At 36.7% G+C, this 27,041-nt stretch overlaps 1 protein-coding gene across 1 annotated transcript in view; it reads left to right on the top strand.

Annotated features, from left to right (window-relative positions):
- LOC120432596 (myosin-9) overlaps positions 1 to 27,041 on the top strand; it is a 95,923-nt gene that overhangs the window by 44,570 nt on the left and 24,312 nt on the right. Inside the window, exon 2 of the mRNA XM_039597835.2 lies at positions 8,893 to 9,077. The gene's annotated coding sequence lies outside the window, so the exon portion shown is untranslated. The remainder of the gene's footprint in view (positions 1 to 8,892; positions 9,078 to 27,041) is intronic.

Below are 27,041 nucleotides of genomic sequence, written 5' to 3'. Positions count from 1 at the left end.
ATCATTTGTTTAAATCATTTAAGCTTAGTTTAGGCGGTCATACCTTAGTTCGACAATCAAAAATAATACAACGAAAAAAAAAAATTGTTTTTCGTGATTCGATTATCCGAAGTTTTGATTATCCGAAGTGGATTTTTTCTGAGGCCTTCGGGTAATCGAGTCTGGACTGTATTTTGTGAAAATTTTAGTATTTAGAAAACATACAAAATTTCGTTTCATTTGATACCCATATTGCAAATTTTGAAATATTGTGTGTTTTTCGAAGAAATACGGTTTTTAAAGGTAAGGTAAGGTAAGGTGAAAAAACATACCAAATTTGAGTACTTTCGAACAAATACGGTATTTTGTGAACAATTTTGAGTATTTATATTTTGAAATTTACTACATTTTTAAAAAATATTCTTAGTGAAAGCATTGAAAATTTAACATCATATTGTTGAATTAAGTTGATTTTAGACAGATTTTTAAAATGAGTTATCCTGCATTATCGGCGATAAGATTATCGCTGATAATATTATCGAAATGATAACCATTATCGTTTTCGTTAGACCATAATATTTTCGACGATAATTTTATCGTTGTTAACCTTGGAGATTCGTACCTCTGTTACGCGATTTCGTAAAATGGACCATGGATTTGTGATCGGAGACCAAAATTACCTCATACGACAAATTTTTACGCAATTTGAATTTGGGTCGGGGCAACTTTTGCCGATTTTGTGTAAGTTGTCAGAGAATGACCCATATCTATATGTGTAAAAAGTCGAATTTATAAAAAGGGTAAATTTTTCTAGAACGTGGCTATTTTATCTAAGAGGTCCTGACAATATCTATAACTTTTCTCAAGACAATAAATTGATCAGAATATCTATCCTAAGGACATAAAACCTTCGAGCTTACTTTTAAAAACTTAGTTCTGTATTTATACTCGCGGACTTTTTTTTTCTAAATGTTTTGTTTGCAAAAACTTATACACTTTGTAGCTCCACAATCAAGATATACTAATTGCTACCAAACGCTACCTGTTAGCTAACGGAACTGCTACCACAATATACGCGATCGCCTTTAATCCCGCCAGATCCCTATCTAGTTAATAGCCGTTTTCTCGAAAGCACCATCACACGCAAGCAAAAAAAAAAAAGGGTAAACAGTCCGTAAATGGTCAATCCCCCATTATCCGCAACATGATCCCGGTCCATTGTTTTCATAAATTGCTACCCCTCTCGTCGCCGTATGCTAACGCGTGGGAGTGAAGTCTTCTGAACTCCTCACGCGCGCCATTGTTGATGATCATCGGCGAAACTGGTCCAATCTACAAAATCCATTCATACAGAGTGAGACGTCCACGGACGCATGGGAATTCTGATACCAACTTTGGGACTCCCCGATGAAAGGTGGTTGTAGCAGGTTGGTCACGGTTGGTCCAATCGCATTGAATATTCACCAGAGGTAATTTGCGTGCGGCTACCATCGGCGATCACCGCCCCGGGGTGAGTGGCTCTCAACCACGTCGAGCTTTAATTGGAAATTGCCATTTCCTTTTTTGGGTTGGTGGGAGGGGGAAGTTGGGGGTGGCGCACCGTATTGGTTATTATTTTCTCATAATAGCGCGATCGATGGCGGAGGAGGAGGAGTAGCGCGGAGTTCGACCACTTGAGGCGTAACAATGTTGCAAAAGAAAAAAAGGCAGATTTTTTTCGCTGCACTTTTACTGTTTTACATGCGGATTCACATGATGTAAAACACGGCGGTCTGAACGAGACTTCCGGAGCGAGGTATATAGTCGGCTGAAGGTCTCTCGTTACTGGGTAGATGAGCTTCTTTTTTTTTTGTAACTCGGTCAACTCGACCATAAAGCTAGAGACCTTCGTTACATCGCTTCGCTTACATAAGTCCGATGCAGTTCTGATCAAAATGCAGAAGAACGCCAACTTCTCACCATTGAGCTATCTCGGCGACCTGCTGGCTGGCTAGTTCGCAGATAATGAAGTGGTTAGTGAGTCATGCCGTAACCGGTGCGATTCACACAGCGCGATCATTATCATAATGCTTATCGTTACCGCGGCGTCGTCGATGCCGAGGGGCGTTACGATCGTCTCATCTCTCGGGCTCTAACCAGATTGCATCAAGCTGTGGGTCTTGTTTGCGATTTTGAATAATCAAAATTGAATTAAACATTATGCTCTGGTTTGCGAATAGAAAAGGGGGAGGGGGCGTTCCACAAACACTCTGTTGAATAATTACGCTAGAGTGGTCTATAATTAACCTTAATGGAGAAAGTTGGCGCGAGGAGAGGCGCCACGTTCTGTCCTATTAAAAGTTCGAATTCCCTTACCTAATTAATAGCGACTTGTTCAAACCCCATTGGGTGTAATCCGAGCACCGCAAGAACCGCGCGCGCCACCACCTGTTCGATCGAAAAGCTACCCAAAAGTGGAAAAGCTAGCTCCAGCAAGACCCAATTAAAATCGTTTCCATTTTCCCGCTACACTACGCCGCACCGCCGTTGAAGACGACACGAGGGCTTCCCGGACTTTCAGTCCGGAATCACGCCAACGTCCGTACGGGACACGCGGGGAGTTGTGGGCGTTTCGCCGAGTGGCGGCTAGGTGGAAAAGGTAGATTTAAACTCTAATTAGGTTTTCTTTTATAGTTGCTTTTGTGGCCGAGCCGCGGCTGAGCTCATTTTCCGGTCTAGCTGGGGCTTTTTTGGCCGGCGAAGCGGGCACAGGTGGCTTAGTACTATGTTAAAGTATGAGCGATTTGTTAGTTATTTGTGATGAATGGTATTTTGTTTGTCGCGAAAATACTACTTCACTCTCGGAACTACCTGAATCTACAGTGGATATAAAGTTTTACAGTCCAGACTTGATTATACCAAGTTTCCATTATTCGAAGTTCGATTATACGAAGGTTTGGATGGGACTTCGCTGCCCACCATTGAAAAAACGGCTAATATCCACTTTTGGCAAAAATGAGATATTAGCACCAGGTGGTAGAGGATGTTCCAACGCATCTCCTGGAACAAGAATTTCACTGAAATAGTGTTTAGACTTGGCTGCCGATGCGAAAAACCAAACGGCTAATATGCCACTCTTATGGGAAATTGGCTTGACGGAGATTTTGTGACAAACACTAAAACGCGTTTTTCTCGGAATACTTGATTTGGCATAATAGCCGAATTTTCAATTATGGGCAGTTTGGATATACGAATCATAAACAACAAAATAATCTGAGTCTTATTTTTTTTGCTTTTAACACCGAATTTGAGTTGTTGTTGCACACTTAGATTTTTTTACCGAATTCGGTAGTTGAAAAATCGGTAATGTTAAGATCGGTAAAAAATCTGTCAAAATTAACTAAATTTAACCGAATTTCGGTTGTACGATGATCTTCATTAACGAATTTTGGTAATTTTTTACCGAATTCGGTAATTTTCAGTTTACCGAACTGCTCAGCAGTTGAAAATTTGGTTAAAAAATCTAAGTGTGTGAGTTTTTGAAAATCAATATATAAATACTCAAATTTGTTCACAAAATACCTTATTTTTTCGAAAATACTGAAATTTTCATAATTTGCAAACGATTCGAAATTTTGTATGCGTTTTCACTTTATCAGAGTTTTTTTTGTTAATGACTAATTTTTTTTTCAAAATATCGTATTTTTTCTGATACACTCAAATTCTCAAAATTTGCAATATGGGTATCAAACGAAGCATAACTTTGTATGCGTTTTTACTTTATTAGAGTTTTTTGGAAAAACTAAAGTTTTCACAAAACACAGTATTTTTTCAAAAATTCTCAAATTTTCAAAATTTGAAATATAGGTATCAAACGAAGTGAAATTTTGTCATTAGAGTTTTTTTTAAATACTAAAATTTTCATAAAATACCGTATTTTCAAAAATACTCAAATTTTTATTATTTTTAATATGGGTATCAACGAAAAGAATTGTATTTGTGCTTTTTCACATTATAAGAATTTATTTTTGAAAATACTAAAATGTTCACAAAATACCGTATTTTTTCGAAAATACTAAAATTTTCATAATTTGCAATATGGGTATCAAACGAAGCGAAATTTTGTATGCGTTTTCACTTTATCCGAGTTTTTTTTGTTGATGACTTATTTTTTTTTTTCAAAATACCGTATTTTTTCGGATATACTCAAATTCTCATAATTTGCAATATGGGTATCAAACGAAGCAAAATTTTGTATGCTTTTTCACTTTATTGGAGTTTTTGGAAAATACTAAAATTTTCACAAAATACCGTATTTTTTCGAAAATACTCAAATTTTCAAAATTTGCAATATGGGTATTAAACGAAGCGAAATTTTGTCATTAGAGATTTTTTTTGAAAATACTAAAATTTTCACAAAATACCGTATTTTCACCGTACCGTACTCAATTTTTCGAAAAGAATTGTGTTTGTGCTTTTTCACATTATAAGAGTTTTTTTTTGAAAATTCTAAAATTTCCGCAAAATTATGTTATAAACTTTGAAAAATATTTGCAACGGCCACAAAAAAATTAAGTGAAAATGCATTCGAAATTTCACTTCATTTGCGAATTTTGTAAATTTGAGTATTTTCGAAAAATACGGTATACGGTAAAGCTGGCCAGAATTATCAGGGGGCAAACAAAATATTTTTTCGAAAAACTTCAAAATTTAAGGATAATTTAAGTTTTATCAACTGAAAACCAGTTGAAATATATTTTTCTGCGTTTATAACCATAAAAAAAAATCAAATTATTCTCTCTACAACATTGCCTCGATTGCGAGATTCCTACTCGAAACTAGGTGTTCGAAGGCTTGATTCTTGAGGCAATTGCAAACCTCTTTTTACACCTAAGCTTCCATCCACCTCGGGATTCGAACTGATGACCTTTAGATTGTTAGTCCAACTGCCTACCAGCGACTCCACCGAGGCAGGACCCAGGCAGACGACTCCTACACCTGGACTGAGCTAACGACCTAACCTCTAGGTTAGACCGGGACCAACATTATAACCATATTTAGCCTATTTGAACTCCTTTGAAAACATTTTAAATTTTCATGAAATACCAATGTACAGTCCGACGAAAAGTTTTTTTTTCGAGAAAAAAAAGATTCCGTCAATATCTCGATATTTTGAAAACTAATGGTTGCAAAGCAACTAAACGCGTGTAAAATGCATTTTAAAACACTTTTTTCATCCAAATGTTGAAAGCTAGGCTTGTAATTTCAATTTTTATGTAATTATTTAAATCCCCCCCCCCCCTCGACTTTGGTCAGAGCCGAGGGACATAAACCTTAAAAAATATTTGCAACGGCCTAAATTACAAAAAAAAATAAAAAAAATGCAAAATTGCATATTTCGAAAATTTCAGTATTTTCAAAAAAAAAAAATACTCTTATAAAGTTAAAAAGCGTACAAAAATTCGCTTCGTTTGATACCCATAATGCAATTTTTGACAATTTTAGTATTTTCGAAAAAATACGGTATTTTACGATTATTTTAGTATTTTCAAAAAAACTTTAATAAGGCGAAAAAGCATACAAAGGCGCATGGTTGCTTAACAAGGTTCCATAGCAATTACAATTTAATTGATTGTCAGAGAATTCACTAAAATTCAATTCAAGCGATTGCTGTTGTTCAGCGTGCGCAGTTGAGTTGTGATATCAACAAGAAAATTCAACCAAGTCAACAGTTTTCAACAGTTCATGAACAGCCCACCTTTTTTTCTCTAAGGAAAGATGAAATCCCAGTAAATCGTTTCGGTAAGTGTTCGGTCCCCCCAGGTTGGGTCGCCTTTTCGCCAAATCTATTATTCAGTAGATAATCTCACGCACCTGCCCCAACAAGATCCTTTCCACCGGGCGTAGAGACTAAACAAAATAAAACATAGAAAAAGCAGACACAGTCATGAAGTGCTAATGTAAACACATTGAGTCGGATAAGAAGACGCTGACAGGTAAAAGGCAAACACACACAGTTCTTCCTGGAACGACTCGGTACGACCTTAAGCTTGTCCGGAACTCGTCGTCGAGGGGTTCACTCGGAAGGAAAAGCGTTTTATGAGCAGCTGAGATAAATGAAGCAAGATTGCCGCTGCCAGACTGGTTTAAGCCTGCCAGAATGGCAGATATTGTCCGGAACGTAAAGTTTTACGACACGGATCCAATCGGTTGAAACTTCCAAAGGCGTCATTTTCAATTTGTGCACGTCGGAATAAATAATAAATCTGTTCAACCGATCCTTTGCTCGACATATCCTCGAAAGGTTCCCCGAAAAGAGAAACTTTGAAACCCGTAGCTTGCTCCGAGATTTCCAAGTGCATACAGAGTAGGTGAAAGCCCGCAACATTGGTGCGGGCTGCGCACACGGATCACGATTCACCCCCCGAGTGCCACCACGATGTGACCTCAATATCCAGTGAACGACGCGAGGCCAGCAGCAGAAAGACGGAGAGTAGTCTGTGCCGCCGAGAAACGCATTCGAAACCATGTCAATTCGTCTTGGCCGCAGCTAGGCGAGAGAGAATGAGAGATCTTTGTGATACAGTTGGAGCTTGGGAAGTTTGGAGAAGATTTATACTTACAAAAGTGAAAAATACATGGTATTACCATGTAGTAATCCCATAGATTTCACTTATCTCGTAAATTATGATAGAACTGCGATATCTTGAACATACTACCTTATCGCATCGATTCAATCCAAAAGAAAAACCTCGGATCTGGTCAAGATTCCCTTGTACTCTGGATTCTACATACATACTACGTCTTAAATCACAATCTAATTCCCCATTTTGTTGCGCGGTGTTATCTCTAAAACAACCGATGAATCATTCCCTTGAATTTAAATCTAGAATGGAATAGCTTGAAAAGATTCAAGTATCCATTGGATAATACCAAATCCGGAACAAGAAATCTTTCGAACATGTCAAGTATATTTTATATTCAAGACCTTCATGAAGAAGGACTCTTGAACCAACATAATACCTAGGACTGCATATTGAAATCCAAATAAATTCAGTGTTGTATAGGATTCTACCGGTTATGAACAAATCTATGTAAAAATCCTATATTGAATTTATCCTGCGGACATATCAGAAGTATACCTCGGACTATCTTTTGGATTCGAACTACAATTCGATATGGGAATCCAAACGACAATATTAAATATGAGATCCCAAACCAAACTACCCGACAGATCACTGTCACAAAACGCATGCATTCCCGCTGACCGTTTCTGCCACCATCAATCGTCCGGGGTGTAAAAAGTGAACTGAAACATGGCCAAGACGTCGACGACGCCATCGTAAAGTAAAACTTCACGAAAGTGGATTAAATTTCAATTAACAGTCCCTTTCTCCCCTGATATGTTCGATACAGTGGACACCGTTACGGATGCGATGTTTTCTTCTCGACGGCGCTTGTTGACGCATGTGGCGCTAATAAATCAATGCACATTTGCATGCAACAGCAGAATCCATTGGATCGTGTCCATATGAGAGGAAGGGAAGGGAAAGTTTCTCTTCCAAGTGGTCGAAAAAAAAACGCTGTCACACAATCAATAAACACAAATCCGGGATCGGGTCCACCGCCATGGTAAATCATGCCGGTTCGACTTGTAGTCAGATAAATCAAATTGCAAAACAATGACACACAGAGCGTATTCAGCTGGTGTCAGCCACCGCAAGATAAATGGTGGATCGGAGCACGTTCCATACGGAAGGACGCGATTCGACTTGATTGAGCGGGACTACGATGGAGGACAACCTTGTCGTGGATCTGTATGCGGGGTTCAGCAAGATTTACTTCTGGATGTTATTAATGAGGATCTTAGTGAAGACACATGTATGAGATGAAACTCAACGGAGTAGATATAAGTAATACACTCGAACGAGAAATTGACAGATTCTCTGACTACACGGAGAAAAATCACTTCCCGAAATCGCCAACCCCTCTTCGATTTGCGGGAAATTTTGTCCTAAGAGGTAACTTTTGTCCCCGATCACGAATCCGAGCTCCGTTTTTCTATATTTCGTGACGGAGGGGCGGTACGACCCCTTCTAATTTTTAACATGTGAGTGTTTTTCAATAACACAATTCGACATTTTTGAAGTTGACGCAGTAAACGCTTCAGCTTCGTCAAGGTATGATAGATTTGGGCTCGCCGAACAGCAATCGATTGAATTGAATTTTAGTGAATTCTCCGACAATAAATAAAATTGTAATTGCTATGGAATCTTGTTAAGCAACCATGCGCCTCCCCTATTTTGTTACCCCCATACAAAAACGTGGGTGCGCATGGTTGCTTAACATCAATCCATATAATTTATACACGAAATTTTCAGAAGCGTGTTCAGGAAGCCAAAATCTATCATACCTTGACGAAACAGAAGCATTTACTGACATAAACTTCTAAATATCATCTGCAACTGAACTCTGCAGGCCGGACAATGAAACCGACATTTCTTTTCAAACCACATAACATGCTCATCGGATCGTATCATCCTCCGGAAGTGAAACGGAATGAAACTGAAATTCTGCAAGTGGGGTAATTTGAAAATTGCTGGATAAAAATGAAATAAAAGTCTTAATTTTCGTTTCTAACTAACTAAAATTATTAATTAAATTCAATATCAATAAGAACATTAGAGTTTTGACAACTTTATCAACCTTATCGTGCAACAAACTGACAAATATCCCCAAACCGGAACACGCCTGAACTAGACAGAGTGACCTCGTTCCCACCTTCCCGCAGCTTTATGGCTCTTTTTGCGACCACATTTGAATGCATTCTGCATAATGATACATCTCTGTCGGAAGCACCAATAAATTCTCGTTGCAGATATGCCCGCGTATCCTTCGATCCTAACAAAACGTTTCTTCTTTTTCTTCTTCTAGGAGCAACACCAGGGCACAGGTTCAATCAACTTGACCCAATCGCCACGCGGTGAATCTGACCGCTCCTGCCGAGTTGCCCTTATACGGCACCCGTCGGAGGACACCAACCACCAGCCCGCGGAGCTCGTTTTGATGTCAGGTCAGGCACACCGCGGCAGCTGCTACTCTGAAGATTAATTTGAAAGGTGAGACTGCCATGTAAGGGTTAACCGAAAAGCCAAGTGGTGGGGGAATTAATTACCGAGATTCGCACAGTACTCATTGAAAGCCGGGGATATCATTACGCACTTTGGGTCCGCGCAATACACACTTGAAGTTAGAGATATTAAGCGCGGCCTTAAAGGTCATCGTCGTCGACGTCGTCGTCTAGCCGCCTAATGATTGAGACATCGAGCTTGATCTGCGGATTATGGAGTTGCATGATTCAGCAATCATCGTTACCGTTTCCGTTCAGCTTTGATTACTGTCGAGTTGAGTTGAGTCCGAAAAATAACAAACCCGTTAAAGCAATCTTAAATTACCAAGTTTGGGAATCTACCGGAAAATTTTCCATCATATCTCACCTGTCACGTCGAATTATGAGCTCGTTGACTCCGTGGAGGTATCTCCTTGGACGTTTCTCTCTCAACCGTACGTGACACGCTGGAAGGTCCTTGAGTCTGTCGTCGCCAGCTTCTTATTCCGGGGTGGTGAACTGAACAGCACAACAGCTCGTTGAAGTGCATAATAGGTGCATAATTATACCAGACACACATCTGTGGAAACCCCCTTGGTACGAGTATGAGTTGCTGCCGCCGGGAAGTCGTCCAAGAGACTCTTAATTGGTGCAAGTGTTGCATCGGGGAGTACACTTTCGGGGTAATCTCGTCGCAGCGCAACTTCTGACACCGAGTTGAAAGCTACTAAAGCGACACGCTTTTCGAAACAAAATAAAACTTTCAACGAGTTTGGCGATAAAAGTGTGCGCCGTAAAAAATGTTGATGGCTTTGGAGCCTGTAAGAGGGTAAAAAGGGTAGTACAACGAAATCCAATTGGGCCAACATGAGTGGCAACTGCAGGCGCGGACACAAAAGAAGCGAGCGATACTATTTATCAACGCTCGTGACCGCGGCTCGCTGAAAGGATGCTGGACCGTAACCAACGTGCGAGTGGTAATTGGGTTTTTGCTTCCCTTTCCCTTTTCGAGACAGGGTGACTGCTCGTGGTTTTAAAAACTTCTACCTTTCTTTTTTTAAATGATATACTGAAAGATAGTTAAAATTCTGTTAAAATATTGTGTCATTTGGCACGAAGATGATGACCTTCTAAATTTTTTTTCGAGAAATAATTGGAGGATTTTATTCAAAATAAAGCTCATATCACCAAGGGGGAATACATTTCTTTTTTTTTAAATAAAGGTTTTTAAAAGCATTTAGTAGAAGAATTTAGTGAAAGTTAGGTTAACATGATTTCATGTCGTTCATATCTAACATTGTATGGGTTATCTACGAAATCGACTGATTCCATGAAATTTCATTTTTCATATTTGTTGATTTGGCTGAAACTTACTGGGTCCCTCTGTCCCTCAAAAATCGGTATCTTCAGACGAGATTCTCTGGTCGTTATGGTGTCTTCAGCAATGTTGAGGTGATGATTAGGAAAACCGAGAAAAAAATTGTCACACTCTAAAAATCGTTACTCATTTTTTTTTAAGTATATTTATTCACAATAAGTTTTTTTTGGTTTTTGGTAAGATTTTTTTTTATTTGGAAAAGTTCACTAAAGTTTAATTTTTCAACATTGAAAATTGGACCAATAATTGCCAAAATATCGTCTGTTGAAAAATTTTAATTTAACCCTCTACAACCTAACCCCACCTTTAGACGGCCTTCGATCTAAAAAATCGCCAAAAATCAATTTTCCAACCAATTTTTGATCTTTAAAATGCATTGGAAAGAAGAACTCTTAAAATTTAAGAAAATTTCAGGGTTGGAAGTTTAACTTGTTTTATGTGACTTTGCCAATGTTTTCAAAAATGTCATTTTTTAGGGGTCAACTTTGGCTGTGTTTTTTACTAACATTTCCTATATTTTCAGTAAAAAAGAAGTATGCAGTAATTTTTGTAGTGTCCAAGACTATGCCTCTACGCATTTTTTTGCAATTTAAATGATGATGGTGCCATTCTATAGCAGAAAATGTGAAAAACATACAAAAACATGAAAAAGTGACTGTAAAAACGTGAAAAAATTAGATAGGCAAAATGTAATTATATTAGGTGGTAGAATAGGCCAAATTCTACCAAAAACAAACATAAACTAAACAAGGTAAATGCAAATTAAAATACTAAAAATAAAACAAGAAAAACATAAAACAAGAGAAGTAAAGTTTTTAGTAGAACAAAAGTTGCTCAAAATGACCTGCTGAACACGGGAAAAATAAATATTTTCGAAAAAAAATTTGGCCAGTAGAGGGTTAAAAAAAAAGGCTAATTGGAAAACAATTTAAAAATTAATTTTCCTCATTTTTTTCTTTTTGCTCAGTCGAGAATTGAAGCTTCTTCACTTTTTAAAACAAACGGCGCATTTTATCGAAAAAAATACCTTGTCCATGCATCATCCCTTATGTCAATAGATTTTGTGTCATTAGTTTCTTCTTTAAGTTGAGAAGATATTTTCTAATAAATTTGGTGTCGTCATCTAAATTGTTGGCTATAAATAGAACAGATTAGAAAAATCAAGGACACGGGAAAAAATACTCTATTTTTATTTTTGACTTTTTTTTTTCTTCATAAAATTATTTTTATTAGGTCCTTTTCGGTACTGGGACCTGGTTAGGACCGAGTCGGCTTTTGTAATTACATTGTTCTTAATGCTAAGAGGATCTAAATGTTAGTGGAAGGGGAGCCGATTACCCGCGGCCTACTCGGGGTTATATTTTTGACTTTTCATCACTAAAAACTGAATTCTCAAAATAAGTATTTTTTTTAAATTTTCGATTTTTTTTCATCTTTTTGGGGACTAAAAAGGTTTAATTTGCGCTAGAGTTTAAGATGGTGCAAAATCGGATTCCAATTTTTTTTTGGAAAATATTGTCAAGCTTAATTTAAATATCATTTGTTGATGCAAAATAAAATTTTAAATTGAAAATATCATTAGTTGAAAAATGTTCTTTTTTTTGAAATATTTAAATATTTTATTAAGGAAACGCATCCCAGTAGAACAAACTTCCTACAATTTTCTTTTCTTGATTTAGTTGATCGCCTTTAAAAGTTTAAATTTTGCGAACAATGAGTTTTATTAAGCGGCATTTTTCAACTAGTGGAGAAATTATAATACAGTGGTTCTCATCCTTTATTGATATATTCCCCCTTGGCTACATTTTGAAAATTACACACCCCCTCCTTAACAGAGCGTAGCCACTAAAGCCGTCACAAAACAAAATTTCCAAAGCAGGATAACGGGACGTATTGTGTGGTCGATTCGCAATCCCCTTCTCGCGTTCTTTCATTGCGGTTTTCTGATAAAACAAAAGAATCTTCGGTGAGTGTGCTTGGACGAGGAAAAGAAAAGGAGTGATAGAAAGAGACTGCTCTTGATGGCAATCACGAGATTAAATAAGAGAACTCATAAGCAAAAGTGATGGTCGCTATACTCTATGATATTTTGATGCAAAATCATTTAATGATAGTTTTTTTTTATCACTCATTTACAACACAGCTAAACTTTTTTATGGATTTGGGACAGAAATCTGAACTGATTAATTTAAAAAAAGTAAAAAAAGATGCAAAATCTCCTAGAATTTAATTTAAATATCGTTTAAAAAAAATCAATTAAATTTTAATTTAATTTTCCTAGAATGGTTTGTCTATAAAAAATAGAAAACCTAACAAAAACAAAAAAAATCTGGCATGGAAATAAAAAATAAACAGGTCATTATCGAAACCATCCAAAAACTGAAGATTTTTTTTTATTTTCAAAAACTGCTCATTTTGAAAGAATATAAAAAACTAACTTGAATTTTGAAAATTATAACCAAAAATATTGAAGAACTGCTCATGTTTTTTTACCAATTTTTAAAAAATCCTCATGTTGGAAAGAATGCAAAAACAAAAAATTAATAAATTATTCTACACAATTCCCATTTTTTCGATAACGATTTTTGAATTTCAGTTCTTGTAAGCTATATTTTGAAAACACCTGCAATGATCAAATTCACAATTGTTTTAAAATCATTGTGTGCTTTAATGTTTCTAAGAAAGGATAAAAAAGATTTATAATAAAAAAAAATTTAAACGTTTAAAAACATTGGATTCTATTGCGTCGTTAATGCACGGTTTAAAAAAACATTTTTTCAATGTAAAATGGAATAACGTCAAACGAACTGAATAAATGCTAACGTCAGTGGGGGTGACATTGTGTCAAAGTGATTTTTTACGGATTTGTCGATTTCTCAGGTTCTTCTCAATGAAATTAAATTCTGTTAAAATGGTTGTGTAGGGGACATCTTAAGATGTCTTAGCTGAAAAAATCTCGTTCATACCACAAATTCTGTCATTTTGGCAGCTGTCTACACAGAAAAAAATCAATTCTCGAAATCGTGAATTAAATTCACGAATGCGAGAACCACGAAGGAATATATGCACGTTTATAGTGCAAATGCACCATTCTCATGAATAAATTCCTTCGTGGTTCTCACGATTAGGAGAATTGATTTTTTTCTGTGTAAAGTTGAGGTTCGTTTTTGACCAAAAAATTGGAATTTGCTCGAAAAGTACCTAAATGTTTGAAAATCTCTACTTCAAACATTGTAACATGTCAATACGATTCCCTCGAACAAGAAACACTGTTGGATGACTTGTTTTTAACATATTGTTGTATTTGAGCTTAATTTTACTTTCATTTGACCTAATGTCACCCCCTCAAAGGGTGAGATTGGGTCTATTTTCAAACGATTGGCATTTAAGGTAGAGTTCATCAAATTCCACCATATTTTGGCAGAATGTTATTAAACTATCTAATTATAATTCTGCGTTAAAAGATTTTTGATTTTATTTAAATTACGAGTGGTGTATCGTTTTATGACCCATAGTCACCCCCACTGACGGTATGCAAATATTTCTTTTTAAATAAAGAAATTGAAATAACTAGCCATAATCTCATTATTAAAATGAAAAAAGTGTTTCAAAATGCATTTTACACTAGTTTTTTGAAAACTATGTTTTTTTGAAAACAAGGTTTTTTGGAAAAAAATATTTTTTTTTTAGTAAGTTAAACTTTAATTTGTACGATTTCATGCACTGTTTCGCCACCATGTCCTTCCGCAAAGCCGTCCTACAGCATCCAATCGGAAACTAGTTGCTTATCGAGGAATGGGTTCGATGACATAAGAAGGGCCACAACCGGCGGAGGTCGGTCGCATGTTGCTGATAATACGTTCTAGACCCGCTTTGGGCAAGGGATAGCCCGAATCAGCCGAAAGGTCATTTATAATTGCAGCAGCCGCTGGATCGACCTCCTCCATGGTTGAAGATTGTGCAACAGGCCGTTTGTCTAGAGTTGAAATTTTCGTAAAGATGACATAATTAATCTCCATTGATGCACACAACACTCCTCCCCTCCCGGGTGAAACAATGGTCACGAAACGGCGGCGTTTCCCATCGAAAAAAAAAAATGTGATTGCGATGATGATCATTCATCATTTTTTTTCTTTCGATGAACCGCCAACGGATGTCAATCATTTCAATTCATCGAGGCACGGTTTCGGGCACCAACGGCCTATGAAATTACGTGTCGTTACGGAGATCGATCGAGCCACAACTTCCCTCTTCTTTGAACTTTTGCTGGAAGTCGCGCGATCGCCGTCGCGGTTGAAGGCCGTGTCGAGGGAGAATTTCACTTTTCCTTTTTTTTTTTCGTTTGTGGATCGGATTTTCTCGAAATTTTGTTTTGACATAATTTTTCTTCCTTCTGGGGGTGAGACGTCGATGGTCTGTGTAGTGTAGACGGTGTTCCCCGGACTGGACATGACACCAAAGTTACGGTGACTTGCGGCTATGTGTACAACACCTCAGTGTATTTTTTTTTGTTTCGTTGAGATCGGAATGACCTTTCAAGGCAGTTTAGTTTGGGTTCAGCGTTTCGCGTCGTGTTCGTTCCGCAAGTCGCCGCCGGTTTCGAGTACACAGTTGAGGTAGCCGCCAGTTCAGGAGTGTGAAATTTATGTGATCGCGGATGAGTTGGGCAATAACTCTCGTAAGGACTCCCTCGCACCGCGAGTGGTTGCTATCTGGGTAATACCCCAAACCTTTTAATGAAAAGTTATTACCCTTGATGAGGGTGATCCTCTTACGGAGACTCTGCACGGTTCGGCGATTTTGTAAGTCACCTAATCTCCACGCAAGCTTCACCTCTTCCAATGAAGTCGTCTTGGGACTGTTGGAAAAATCAACGGCGGTGAAACAATAGAACGATTACCCATCTGCCCAGACTCGGAATGATATTTAGTGTAAACGACGACGTATGCCAAATGTTAGTGCGCATTTTTTTTAGCATTTTTTAAATACCATATTGTGCACAAATCGACCTCCAGAGACTGGGGGAGAGGTGTTTTATGTCACGCCATCTTTTCAGTGTGCTTCTGCACCGGGTGGCACTGTTTACGAAACCGTGAATTCTACGTAATCCAAAACAAAACAGAAAATAAAGGAAAAAATGGTGGCGGAAATTGTCGATTTGTTGATCGAGTTGTTGCGATATGAGCTTTATTTTCGGAGTAATTAAAACTAATTGTGAGCATTAGTCCTGTGAAAGGTTTTTTGTTGAATGAAATATTAATTAGAAAAATGTTAAAATTACTTACAAAACACGTTTTGACGCCATCTTTCTCACGTATTTTTTTTTATCAAATTTTAAGGGGTGTACATGTAAATCGGCAGAAATGTCAGAGGTTGATATGAGCAGGCATTTAAACTTTTAAAAAATCTGTTTTCAGAGTATTAAAATATACATTTTCATCTATTAACAAAACAAATTTGAAAAAAATTGGTTGTATCATTGCCGAGATATAGCTATTTTAATTTAGCAGTTTCAAAAAAAGGTGCCTCGATATCTCAACACTGCTTTGACCAAAAAGGCTCAAAATTTTGGTGAAGACTCGTTAAACCAGTCCCGTGTGCATGACGAAGGCCGATTTTCAAAAAGTTTATTTAAAAAAAAAGATAAAAATATTTTTATGTTTTTCATATAAAAAATCGTCAGTTTTTGATTTTTGTATTTTTTAAAAAAGCAAAATTTGAAAATCGGGCTTCGTCATGCACACGGGATATGTCTTGAGAGTCTTCACCTCAAATTTCAACCAATTTGGTCCATCCCATCTCGAGATATCGTGGCACCCGTAAATCAACTCGGTGTTTTGAGAAAAACGCTCAGAAAGTTTGACAGTCTGCTTTGCGCATGGCAAAATTTTGGGCTTAAATCGTCTCTTACTCAGTTTAATCATGAAATATCTTCATGAAACTTTCAGGAGTGATTGAAAATCATCTTTTTAGTGGATTCAATAAATTTTCTGTAGTATGAAATTTTGTGATATCTTACATGTATGTAACCCCTTAATCGTATGACGTACAGGTTTGACGATCTGGCAACGCTGTCATACGATAAATTTTGATGAAAAAATAAGGGAGAAACATTGCGTCAAAGCGATATTTGTAAGTAATTTTTACATTTTTTTTAAATAAATGTTTCACTCAACCCTTGAAATATTAGCCTAATGATGATAATCGGACTGAAACATTAGTCCATTTTGATTTAAAAAAATACAAAACGATTTTTGTAAGTAATTTTAAAAAAATTTCAACAAAATATTTCACTCAAACCTTGAGATATTGGGTTTGATGATCTGGCAACACCGTCATACGAAAAATTTTGATAAAAAATACGTGAGAAACATGGCGTCAAAACGATTTTTGTAAGTGATTTTAACATTAAAAAAAATATTTCACTCAACCCTTGAAACATTAGGTTTGATGATATGGCAACACTGTCATAGAATAAATTTTGATAAAAAAATACAAAACGATTTTTGTAAGTAATTTTAACATTTTTTTAAACAAAATATTTCACTCAACCCTTGAGATACTGGGTTTGATGATCTGGCAACACTGTCATACGATAAATTTCGATAAAAAAATACGTGAGAAACATGGCGTCAAGACGATTTTTGTTAGTGATTTTATCATTTTAAAAAAAATATTTCTCTCATCCAAGATAATATGATAATATGTCAAGATTAGGTTTGATGATATGACAACACTGCCATACAATAAATGTTGATAAAAAATACAAAATTATTTTTGTAAGTAATTTTAACATTTTTTTTAAATAAATATTTCACTCACCTCTCTTCAGGTCTTTCAAATATCTCTAAATCAATGGACAAGAAATATTGAACTACATAAATCTTGCAATTTCACTTCACTCAAGATAACTCATGACAGTGTTGCCAAATTATCCAACGTTTTGGACATTTTGCAAATACCTACCAAATATTTTTTTTTGAATTGTGTTCAGAAATGTGATGCCGGATTGCATTTTCGTAAAAATGCACAATCTTTTTAAAGTTTAATAAATTCAACTCAAGTGTTCACTGATTTCGGCAGTGTTGGCAGTATTTATAATTTTTTTCTTGTTCTCACATATTTTTTAGAGTTTTTTTTTTAAATAAAGTTTAAACCTTCAATGTTGATCAACAAATTTCAAAATCATCCCACAAAATACATTTTTCCAGAAAATAAAATTATGCCACACGCTGCAAGTATCCGGCTCACGTGCTGGCTGCTATTCTGCCACCTTCGACGTCGCACGGCCATCATCATCAGTAGAATTCATACCAGCCGGTTGTACTTAAATCTGCATCAAACAAAGTTAATCGCTTCCCGTGTCGAAAGTGTGCTGCCTGCCGACAGCAGTGTGTATTTATTTACACGGTTGAAACCGCTCGTTAACCCTTTCGAGACTTTTGAATTTGAAACAATCTTTTAATTTTTTTTATATGATTTTTTGATAATTATTTTTTTCAATGTTTCAATTTAATTGAAAGTCATTGAAATATTTTAGAAACTTTTTTTTTTAATTTGGCAAATTTTGTATATTTATTTACTGTATTTTTCTCATCCAATATTAACAAAAAAAAATCGAAAAATATAGTAATTCATGGTTTCAATTAGATTTATTTCTATCTAATCTAATCTAATCTAATCTAACCCTAGCGCAGCCAGTCTTTCGAGGGCATCCTGGAAAATGCCTTAGGTTGATTAACGCCTAGCATCCTCTTGTCATTATTAACATTTGCAGTGCCCCAATGCAATAAATTGCCTTGAAACATCACAAAACGTTAAAGCGGCCAGGCCAACTGCGTAAAGTTTACCGCAAAGATGATTCGTTGAAGTGGATTGAGTTTGAGCACGAATGTTCAAACAGCAATACAGTTCTGAATCTACAGGGGAGGAAGAAACGTGGGGATCCCCCGCTCACGTTCCTGTTTTTAAGAGCAATTAATCGTTGGGAGCACCATGCTAAGAAGTTTTGGTGCTCCGGGACCCTCGGGGATGGGACAATGTATTTCCACAAATGCCCTGGACACTATTTGCCGTGGTTAAAGCGCCACAACTCGCTCTCTGTTGATGATAGAACAAAGATTAGTATTGAATAGCTACAGTTTATTGTGATTTGATATTACAATATTTAAAATTATGAGTTCAAATTTTACACAAGGATTACGCTGTTTTCATTTGTTTTTTTTAATTTTCAAGCAAAACTTTATAATAAAAAAATTAAAAAAAAATAAACACACTCACCTTGAAATATGAAGAGCAATGCTAGCATATACAGTTGTATGTACAGTGCGCTTAACTGAACCAAATGGTAACGATTTTCGACCGTTACCATTATTATTTGTGATCCTCTCTCACTCTCAACCAGCCCAGCCGATGTTGACGCTTTTACATTCTCACTCGCTCCCGCTCACATACATACATAGATGAGCGACGAAGAATTCAGCAGCTCGATGTTGTACGTTGGCTTCCCAACACACACGATCAATTTCACTACCCTCTTTGCTCGACGCCACGCAACACCAACTCCGCTTGGGTCGCTTGTAGCCTTATCACTTTCTCGCTTCTCGACACCGACTTAACTCTCGCGCGAAGTCCCCAGCTTCTCACAATTGCCGTTACTTTGCGTATTTCTGTGCGTGAAATTGGCAAACCGAACCGTATCATAACAATCTTCTTCAAAAATGATCAATTTAACATATTCCAACCTAGTTGGCCATGAACACTTTCATTCATCACACACATTTGAATGTCTTTGACCACTCGCGAAAACTGTCACCTTAGGTTAAGGTTGGGTTACACTCCTTTCCTCCTTGGCACACCTTCCAAACACAAACTCCCTCAACCGTAGCCCAAATCCTTCACACATGTAACGAGCGCCTGGCCGTGGGCGCCTGTGCCGGCTCACACAACAATGCCGAACCGAAACAGCCACACTACTACACGCACACTTTAGGAAGCAGTGGCTCTCTGCGTGGGGATTTTCTCTCGCGTTGATTTCGTGCAAACGTCAAAATTCAAAATATAGCTAACTTTAAAATGACAAAAAATCACAAAGATCTCGCTTTTTCTGGGGAACTTCACAATCCCTCTTCAGTTCACGTTAAGACGAACCGATTGATATCACTTTTGCCACAGAAATACTTAAATTTCACCGAAAAAACACGGAATCTAATCGAACCACAATAGAATCTGTCATTCACCTTCCGAACCAGGGATGACCGTTTCAATTAGATTTATTTCTATTTGTAAGAATTTAAACTTTGTTCCTAAATTTTCTCGTCATTTTGTTCAAAATTTCGGCCGAAATTAGGCAACCCCCTTGCCCGAAAGGGCTAATGTCCGACGCTGTGACTGACCGGCCAGCAGTGTCTGGGAGGCAGACTTGTCGAGGGTGAGACTGCGTGGGATTTTAATTTTGTTGTTGATTTTTTTTTAAGCTCACGATGACTTTGCTCTGACACTGATGCCGCCGGCGCGTAATGTGTTTATGTGAGTTGTATTTTGCCGAGCGGAGCTTCCTTTTGATTTACAGCCCCCGATTGTATTCAAATGTGCAAAAGCTTTTGGGGCGATTCCGGCGAGAATTTTCCCATCATGGAGAGTGCACAATTTTAATACAATAATTAAAAAAGTTCTAATTTCGTGCTGAGAATTTCTTACTCTGTTTTGCAATTATTACTTGAAGGTATCAAAAAAAACCTCCATTAAAGAAGACACAGATTAATTACGAGATAAACCCTGTTTTCATTAAGCGATACCAATTTCAGCAAAAAAAAAACAAACAATTCACTTCTGACGACTTTTTGTACGGCCCAAAAGAGATGAAAAGAAGAAAATTGCAGCAATAAAAGTCCTATGACGCAAGAGTGTCACAACAGAGACTCAAAGACTCCCCCGCGAACAATATCAGCCAGCGTTCATCTCGATGCAGTCGCTGCAAACAAGCAAGAGTTTTTTTTTGTTCACTCCAAAATTTTATGCAATTTTTTTTTATTATGCTTTTCACTGCGCGAGTTTTGATATGATTTTTTTGCTGTTGTTGCTGTTGTGATGTTTGCTGCACCAAGAAGTGTGTTGAGTATGGCTTCTCTTTTTTCTCTCTCTTCTTCTCTTCTTTTTTCACGGTAATCAGCATTTGAATTCGTAACGAATCCGGCGCAATAACATGCGTTTTTTTCACGGAACAGTTGAGTGGAGTTGATTTGAGCAATCTTTACAGTTATTTTTTTAGATGTTTTAAAAGATATAGTTGAAAATTGACGATGTATGCATCTATCCCTAATATTTTAGAAATTATTTTCAGTTGTCAACACAAATTTGATTGTTAAACTTATTTACTTCACTTTATAACTTTATCAACTTTTTCGAAGGCTTTCTTATTTTTCTGTTCCTTTAGAATTATTCTCTACAATTTCGCATTTTTTGTTTTTAAGACTTTAATTTATTTTATTATCTCGATGAAACTTTATCAATGCATTCCAGATGACCGAGCCACGTAGCCTAGTGGTAACGCTCCCGCCTAGTAAGCGGCAGATCGGGGTTCAAATCCCGGCTCGGACCAACACAACTGGTGATCTTTTCCCTTCTGGATTCGATTGCTTAGTAAAGGGAAGGTAGTGTATCGTCACAAACTGGACCTTATCACGACACCTTAGGGAGGCGACCTATGGAATGTTAACATTAACCTTACCATGTTAACATTAAGTTGAGAATGAAACTGCCACTGAATCCGCTTTGTAAATGCCGGCCCCGATACTCTTCAAGGGTGTTCCCCTCAGGAACTGGGAAAGATTTACTTTTTTACTATTCCAGATGTCAAATTAAGCCATTTTGCATCATAAATGGGCATGAGAATTTTCGAAAATCTATATCCTGAGAAGGGATTTTTTGATCGATTTGGTATCTTCGGCAAAGTTGTAGTTTATGATTTCGCTTTTTCTGACAAAAATAGGTACAAGCAAACAAAAATCCTGATTTTTTTTATTGGTTTATTTACCAAGATACGTTTTTTTATTTTTTTTTTATTTGTTTCAGGGGACTAAAAAAGACATCGTTTAGAATATAAAAAAAGCGATCAGGTCAAATCAAATAGGACACTTTAGTCTTTTTGTAAATTTTGAATTTTGGGACGACAGATCGGAAACAGACATAATTTTTTTGGTTAAAAACAATATTTTCGTTAATTCATTGATATTTTGCAAATTTTCGGTAGCAACAAAACTGTTATGGGACCATCCATAAACCACGTGGACACTTTTTTGGGAATCTTGAACCCCCCCCCCCCCCCTTCGTGGACAATTGCCCATACAAAAAAATCTTTTTTGTATGGAGCGTGGACAATCGCCATACCCCCCCCCCCCCCCCCTAAAGTGTCCACGTGGTTTATGGATGGTCCCTATAATGTATAAAGCATTTTTGATACTTTTACCTTAAAATTTTTGAAATTTTAAAGAGCCAAGGACAACAACTTTAGATAAAATTTGTACCAGACCAGGATGACAAATTTGCAATCTAAAATGACGCAACAATAATTTTGATAAAGTGCTCAAATTGTAAACATTTTTTGGTAAGATTTTTTCGAAAAATATTAATTTTTTTGCACTTAAAAAAAAATATGAAGGAAAAACTTATCTTTGCAATGAAAAATAAATCTGGAGCAACATTTGAAAGGGGCGGTACGACATTGCTCTTACGGCCTTTCGTCCCATTTAAACGCGTGTAATGAAAGGCCGTAAGAGCAATGTCGTACCGCCCCTTTCAAATGTTGCTCTGGAAATCATGGAGGAAATGTTCTTCTGCGAAAATTATTAAGAAAGTTGAAACAATTTCCTACAATTTTCTCTTTGTGACTTTGCTGATCGAACTTCTGAGTGCAGATCTGATTCAGTATTATCAAATTAGCATTTTTTTTAAACTCGCTCCACAATTGGTTCGATTTTTTATGTTAAAAATTTTCACTGCACTTATAAAAATCATATTTTTTTATCAGAATTAACAGTAATGTTTTGATAGGGCAAAATATGCAGCCCAGACTCGATTATCCGAAGGCCTCGAAAAAAAATTATTTAGGATAATCGAATAAAATAAAAGTGTTTCAATTTAAAAGGCAATTAAATATTAAAATTTGATCAAATTGGGACTGCAGAACTTGAATTAGATCAGTGGTTCTCAACCTTTATTGATCCATTCCCCCCTTGGCTGAATTGCAGGAACATCATTCCCCCCTTTAATATCCAACTAATGGGTATAATTGCACAAATGTCATAATTTTGGTATTCATGTTAGCAGAAACTTGACATTCTTCTTAACATTACATTTTTTCTTCACTCGCAACAATTTACACATACTTGCAAAAGCTCACGAAAAATCTTTGTTAAATAATCTTTTTATAAATGATTCTGTATGTTGCAATTTTGCGAAGACACACAGTTTTTTTTTATCAATCACAGACACAAATCATGACTGATATTTTAAATAAAGAAAAAGACAAAAAAGACGTCAATTAATTCAAATAATATTTGATGCTCGATTATGTTTCAAAGTAATAGAATTTTGCTCAAAATGATGCGAAATATCCCAGGAATTAATGAAAATAATGTTCGCAATAAAACTAATCAACGCAAAACGTCAAGAATATATTGAATATATTTTATCAAAAGCTTCCCAGTTTAAAAAAAACCTAAGCCTTTCAAAACCAAAACAAAATTAACATAAAATAAAAATATTTCCAAAAACTTCTCATTTTGAAAGGAAATCAAAATTAGCTTGAATTTATTTAATTAAAATAAGAAAAGCTAGTTTATGAAATTTATTAAAAAATATGCTCATGTTCAAAATAATGTGAAAATTCACAAAAAAATATTGATGAAATTCCAGTTTTCAAAAATTGCTCATGTTTGAGAGAATGCAAATATAAAAAAATGATGGTATTATTCAGAACAATTTCACGGAGTTTTCTATTCTTTTCGATAAACTATTTTGAATTTTAGTTTTTGTCAGCTATGTTTTGAAACACCTGCAAAAATTAAATCTAAAGAAATAAAAAATTGCTCTTGTATCTTATCAAAGAAATTCATATATATTTCAAATATATTGTGAGCTTTAAAGGTGATCAACATACAAACAAAGATTTATATTTTTTACAAAAACGCATTGGATTTCTATTACATCGTCATTCCCCCCCAAGAATGGCCAAATTCCCCCCCAGAGGGAATTCCTCACCGATTGAGAAACACTGAATTAGATGATTAAATTTAGAAAATAAAAAAAGAAAGAAAAAAAGTTTATTTTTTTAACAAACCTTCGGATAATCGAAATTTCGGTTAATCGGCTTCGGCTTATTCGGCTTCGAATAATCGAATCTGGACTGTAAATATTTTGGACATTTTCAAATGTTGGGCTTGATTTTGAGTAACTTTTTTCAAATATTATAGATTGCCTTTGTGGATACGCGGCAAAAATAAACTCATAAAAAATAAATTTTCGAAACCTTGGTTAAATCACGCCAAGTTTTCTAAAATTTATCTTATGTATGTTTTCAGCATAAAATTAACACAATTTTCATTCTAGTACTAGTTAAATTAAGAGATCGTAAGAAAAAAAAATAAAAGCTTTTAACAAGATAAACGTTTATAAAAATACTAAAAAGACCCTATAAACAAGTAAAAATGTGCAAAAACAGAACCACCTTACCATCTCAATAGAATGTGTAGTAACTGCGCCTATTGCCGGGCGTCGTACAAAAAGTTGCCAAAAATCATTTTTTAAACGATTTTTAACCATCAAATAGCATTCGAAATGAGATCTTTTCATTTTAAGAAAATGTTAGGTTTGATGATTTTACCAGTATCAAGTGGATTTGCCAATATTTTGAAAAATAAAAAATCATTCTGGGGTCAAATTTGGCAGTGTTCTAATCTAATATTCCCTAATCTAATATTTATGTCAAATAAGTAAGCATTTTTTTTTTGTTATGGTCCAGATTATATTTTGACACAATTAGTTGCGACTGAAATGCTAATGGTTTAAATTTATATACAACACAAATAAAATCGAAAAATATTAGAAATTTGGCAGTTTAGGGTTGAAATCTGGAACGGCATTTTGTTTCTTTTGAAAAGTGTTTTTTTTTTTTTAACCAAGATCAATTTCAAAGTCATTCCAACTCACCATACGTGTCATTTTCAAAACAAACGCAGTTTCGCCACATGTGTGCGTGCGTGATGAAAGTATCATACCTACATATGTGCATATATGACGGAGGAAGATGGGTGGATGTCAGTAGTATACGCACAAATACAGCACAACACAACAACACAGTCGGAAACGGTGGCATAAAAAGAAATCATAGCACTTTAGCATCATCACTGACAATAATAAAAAAAGTATAAAGTGTTTTTTTTGCCTGCGAGTTCGCCACGGCATGGTTCGCTCATTCCAGCCGGAGATGATTGTGCGGGGACGTGTTTGTAGACCACAGCAATGTTGTGTTTTGCAATTGTTTGAAAAAGCCCTTTTTTCAGCAGCCTTGGCACACTTGTTTCTTCGCCAAGATGCTTATATTTAGACGCTTCATTAACTTTCAATCAGTTAATTAAATCGTCAATTTTGAACGCCTTCGAGGTCCTGAATCAAAAAGCACTTGAAGCAAATTTGACGACCGGCGGGGGGTTAACAACATATGTCAACAGCCTGCCAATTTGCACAAAAATGCAATAAGCCTCACTTCTAGATGATGGTGTGGTGGGGAGTTCGTTCAGCGCGTTTAACCTTCAAATTGTGCAGACATTCACGTGTTACGGCAAGATAACGGCTTTCGCCGCCCCGCTGCAAATTCGAATTGTTGATACGCACTTGAAGTGGGACTAATTTGGTAATCGATACAGTCTCGATGGCTTGATGAGTGGAGTCGAGCGTGATCATGAAACTTGAAAAAATCCGGAAACTTTAAGCCATGGTTTATTGGATTAAATGGGCAAAAAAGGTTTGGTGTTAACTTTATTTTTTGGTGGGATAAGTCGAATGACGACCGTGACATTGAAAATAGTCGCAAAAACCTACTTAATCCATAATGGTGAGATTTTAGTGCGGAATATTTCCACTGTTGGTACTGTTTGAGGGTGAGTCATTGCGGTTGAAAATGACTACATCAGGACAGGTAAAATGAAGCTTGCCTAACCGAAGCTGGCACTTCCTTATTTGAATGTGGTTCTTGCTTGCTTCAAACTAAATTGGTGAATGACTTCAGTGAGCAAGTTGGTGTAATTCACGTGTTGTACCGTTGATACGACATTTTAGAATTATTTTCAAAAACATCTGAGAAAAGTCAGAAACACAAATTCAAGGCGTTCAACTCAAGACAAATGTCAGGACGCTCCAATCGTCTTACTTTGCATCAACCTTGTCGAATGGCCCAGATTCGCGTGCTGTCCAGTCTATAGTTAGTGCTATCAATTACACAGTAGTTATAGCTCACCGCTGGAACGGAAACAAACTGCAAAGTTTGCGTTTCCTCCGAGTAAATTTACGACTTGCCCTTTTCCAACTCTGCCGCTATTTCGAGTACAAAGTAGTAACTCGGCAGCGCGAAATCCGTCGTAAAATGCTAATCTCACGTTTCAAGAATTGCCACCATCTGGCCGTTCGAGAAGTCACCTTTGAGGATCAAACGCACTTTGTGTGGCTGGGGAGGAGACCTAGAATTATGACTGATTATCGCAGTCCATGTTTGGAGTTCTCTCCAGGGGCATCAATCCAATTCAAATCGCAGATCGCAAAAGGCTACAATTATAAAACGTAGAAAACCTCGACGGAATGAGATTTTTCCAGCCCCCAAGTCTCCGCTTTATAGTCGGACACGCCATGCAAATTGGTGACTCCATTTTGGAGGTGCAGATTGATGCTTGGCTAAGTTTGAACTGAACAAGAGGTCATGCTCTATGGATTTTCGGGGAGGTCACTGCAATTATTGAGAGCAACGCCCAATTTGGTGGCAGCTGAATCGTCTGCCAATTGAAAAGGAAAGAAATTAATTTTATAAATTTACAAATTACCGACCTTCACCCCTGTGTGATCTCGTTTCGCGCGTCGTCACTCGAATCTTCCAGTTGATCACGAACTCCGTGCATTCAAAACCAATCAGGCCCGTCTGGCTGTGGCGGCCCAACTGGTTCGTTGGGTATGGTCATGGTCAGTTTCATGATGGAGTGATAATGGGTACGATAAACGAGCGACTCAACACAACTCTCTCTCTCTGCTGGCAAGTCGCGACAACAACGTGATGCCCATTTTTGGACGGAAGTGACCCAGTTGCGTCCGGTTGTGCGGGCACGACGTCGCTGGAGATTTATCCGTTTTTTTTGCAATCAAGAAATGCAATTTTGCTCAAAGAATATTTCATTGGTGACACGTGGCCAAACTCCAGAATCAAATCAGCATCGATCGGGGGGACACAATCACCCCGAAGGGAGTCACCAATCAAGATGAATATTTCATGTTGAACATGGCTCACGTTACAAACATTACTCCCGGGAGTCGTTTCCGCCCAGATAGCCCTCA

This window comes from Culex pipiens, chromosome 3, assembly GCF_016801865.2.
Source record: "Culex pipiens pallens isolate TS chromosome 3, TS_CPP_V2, whole genome shotgun sequence".
Classification (NCBI taxonomy): Eukaryota; Metazoa; Arthropoda; class Insecta; order Diptera; family Culicidae; genus Culex; species Culex pipiens.
Note: the sequence above shows the minus strand (reverse complement) of the source record. Positions and strands in the feature narration are given on the sequence as shown.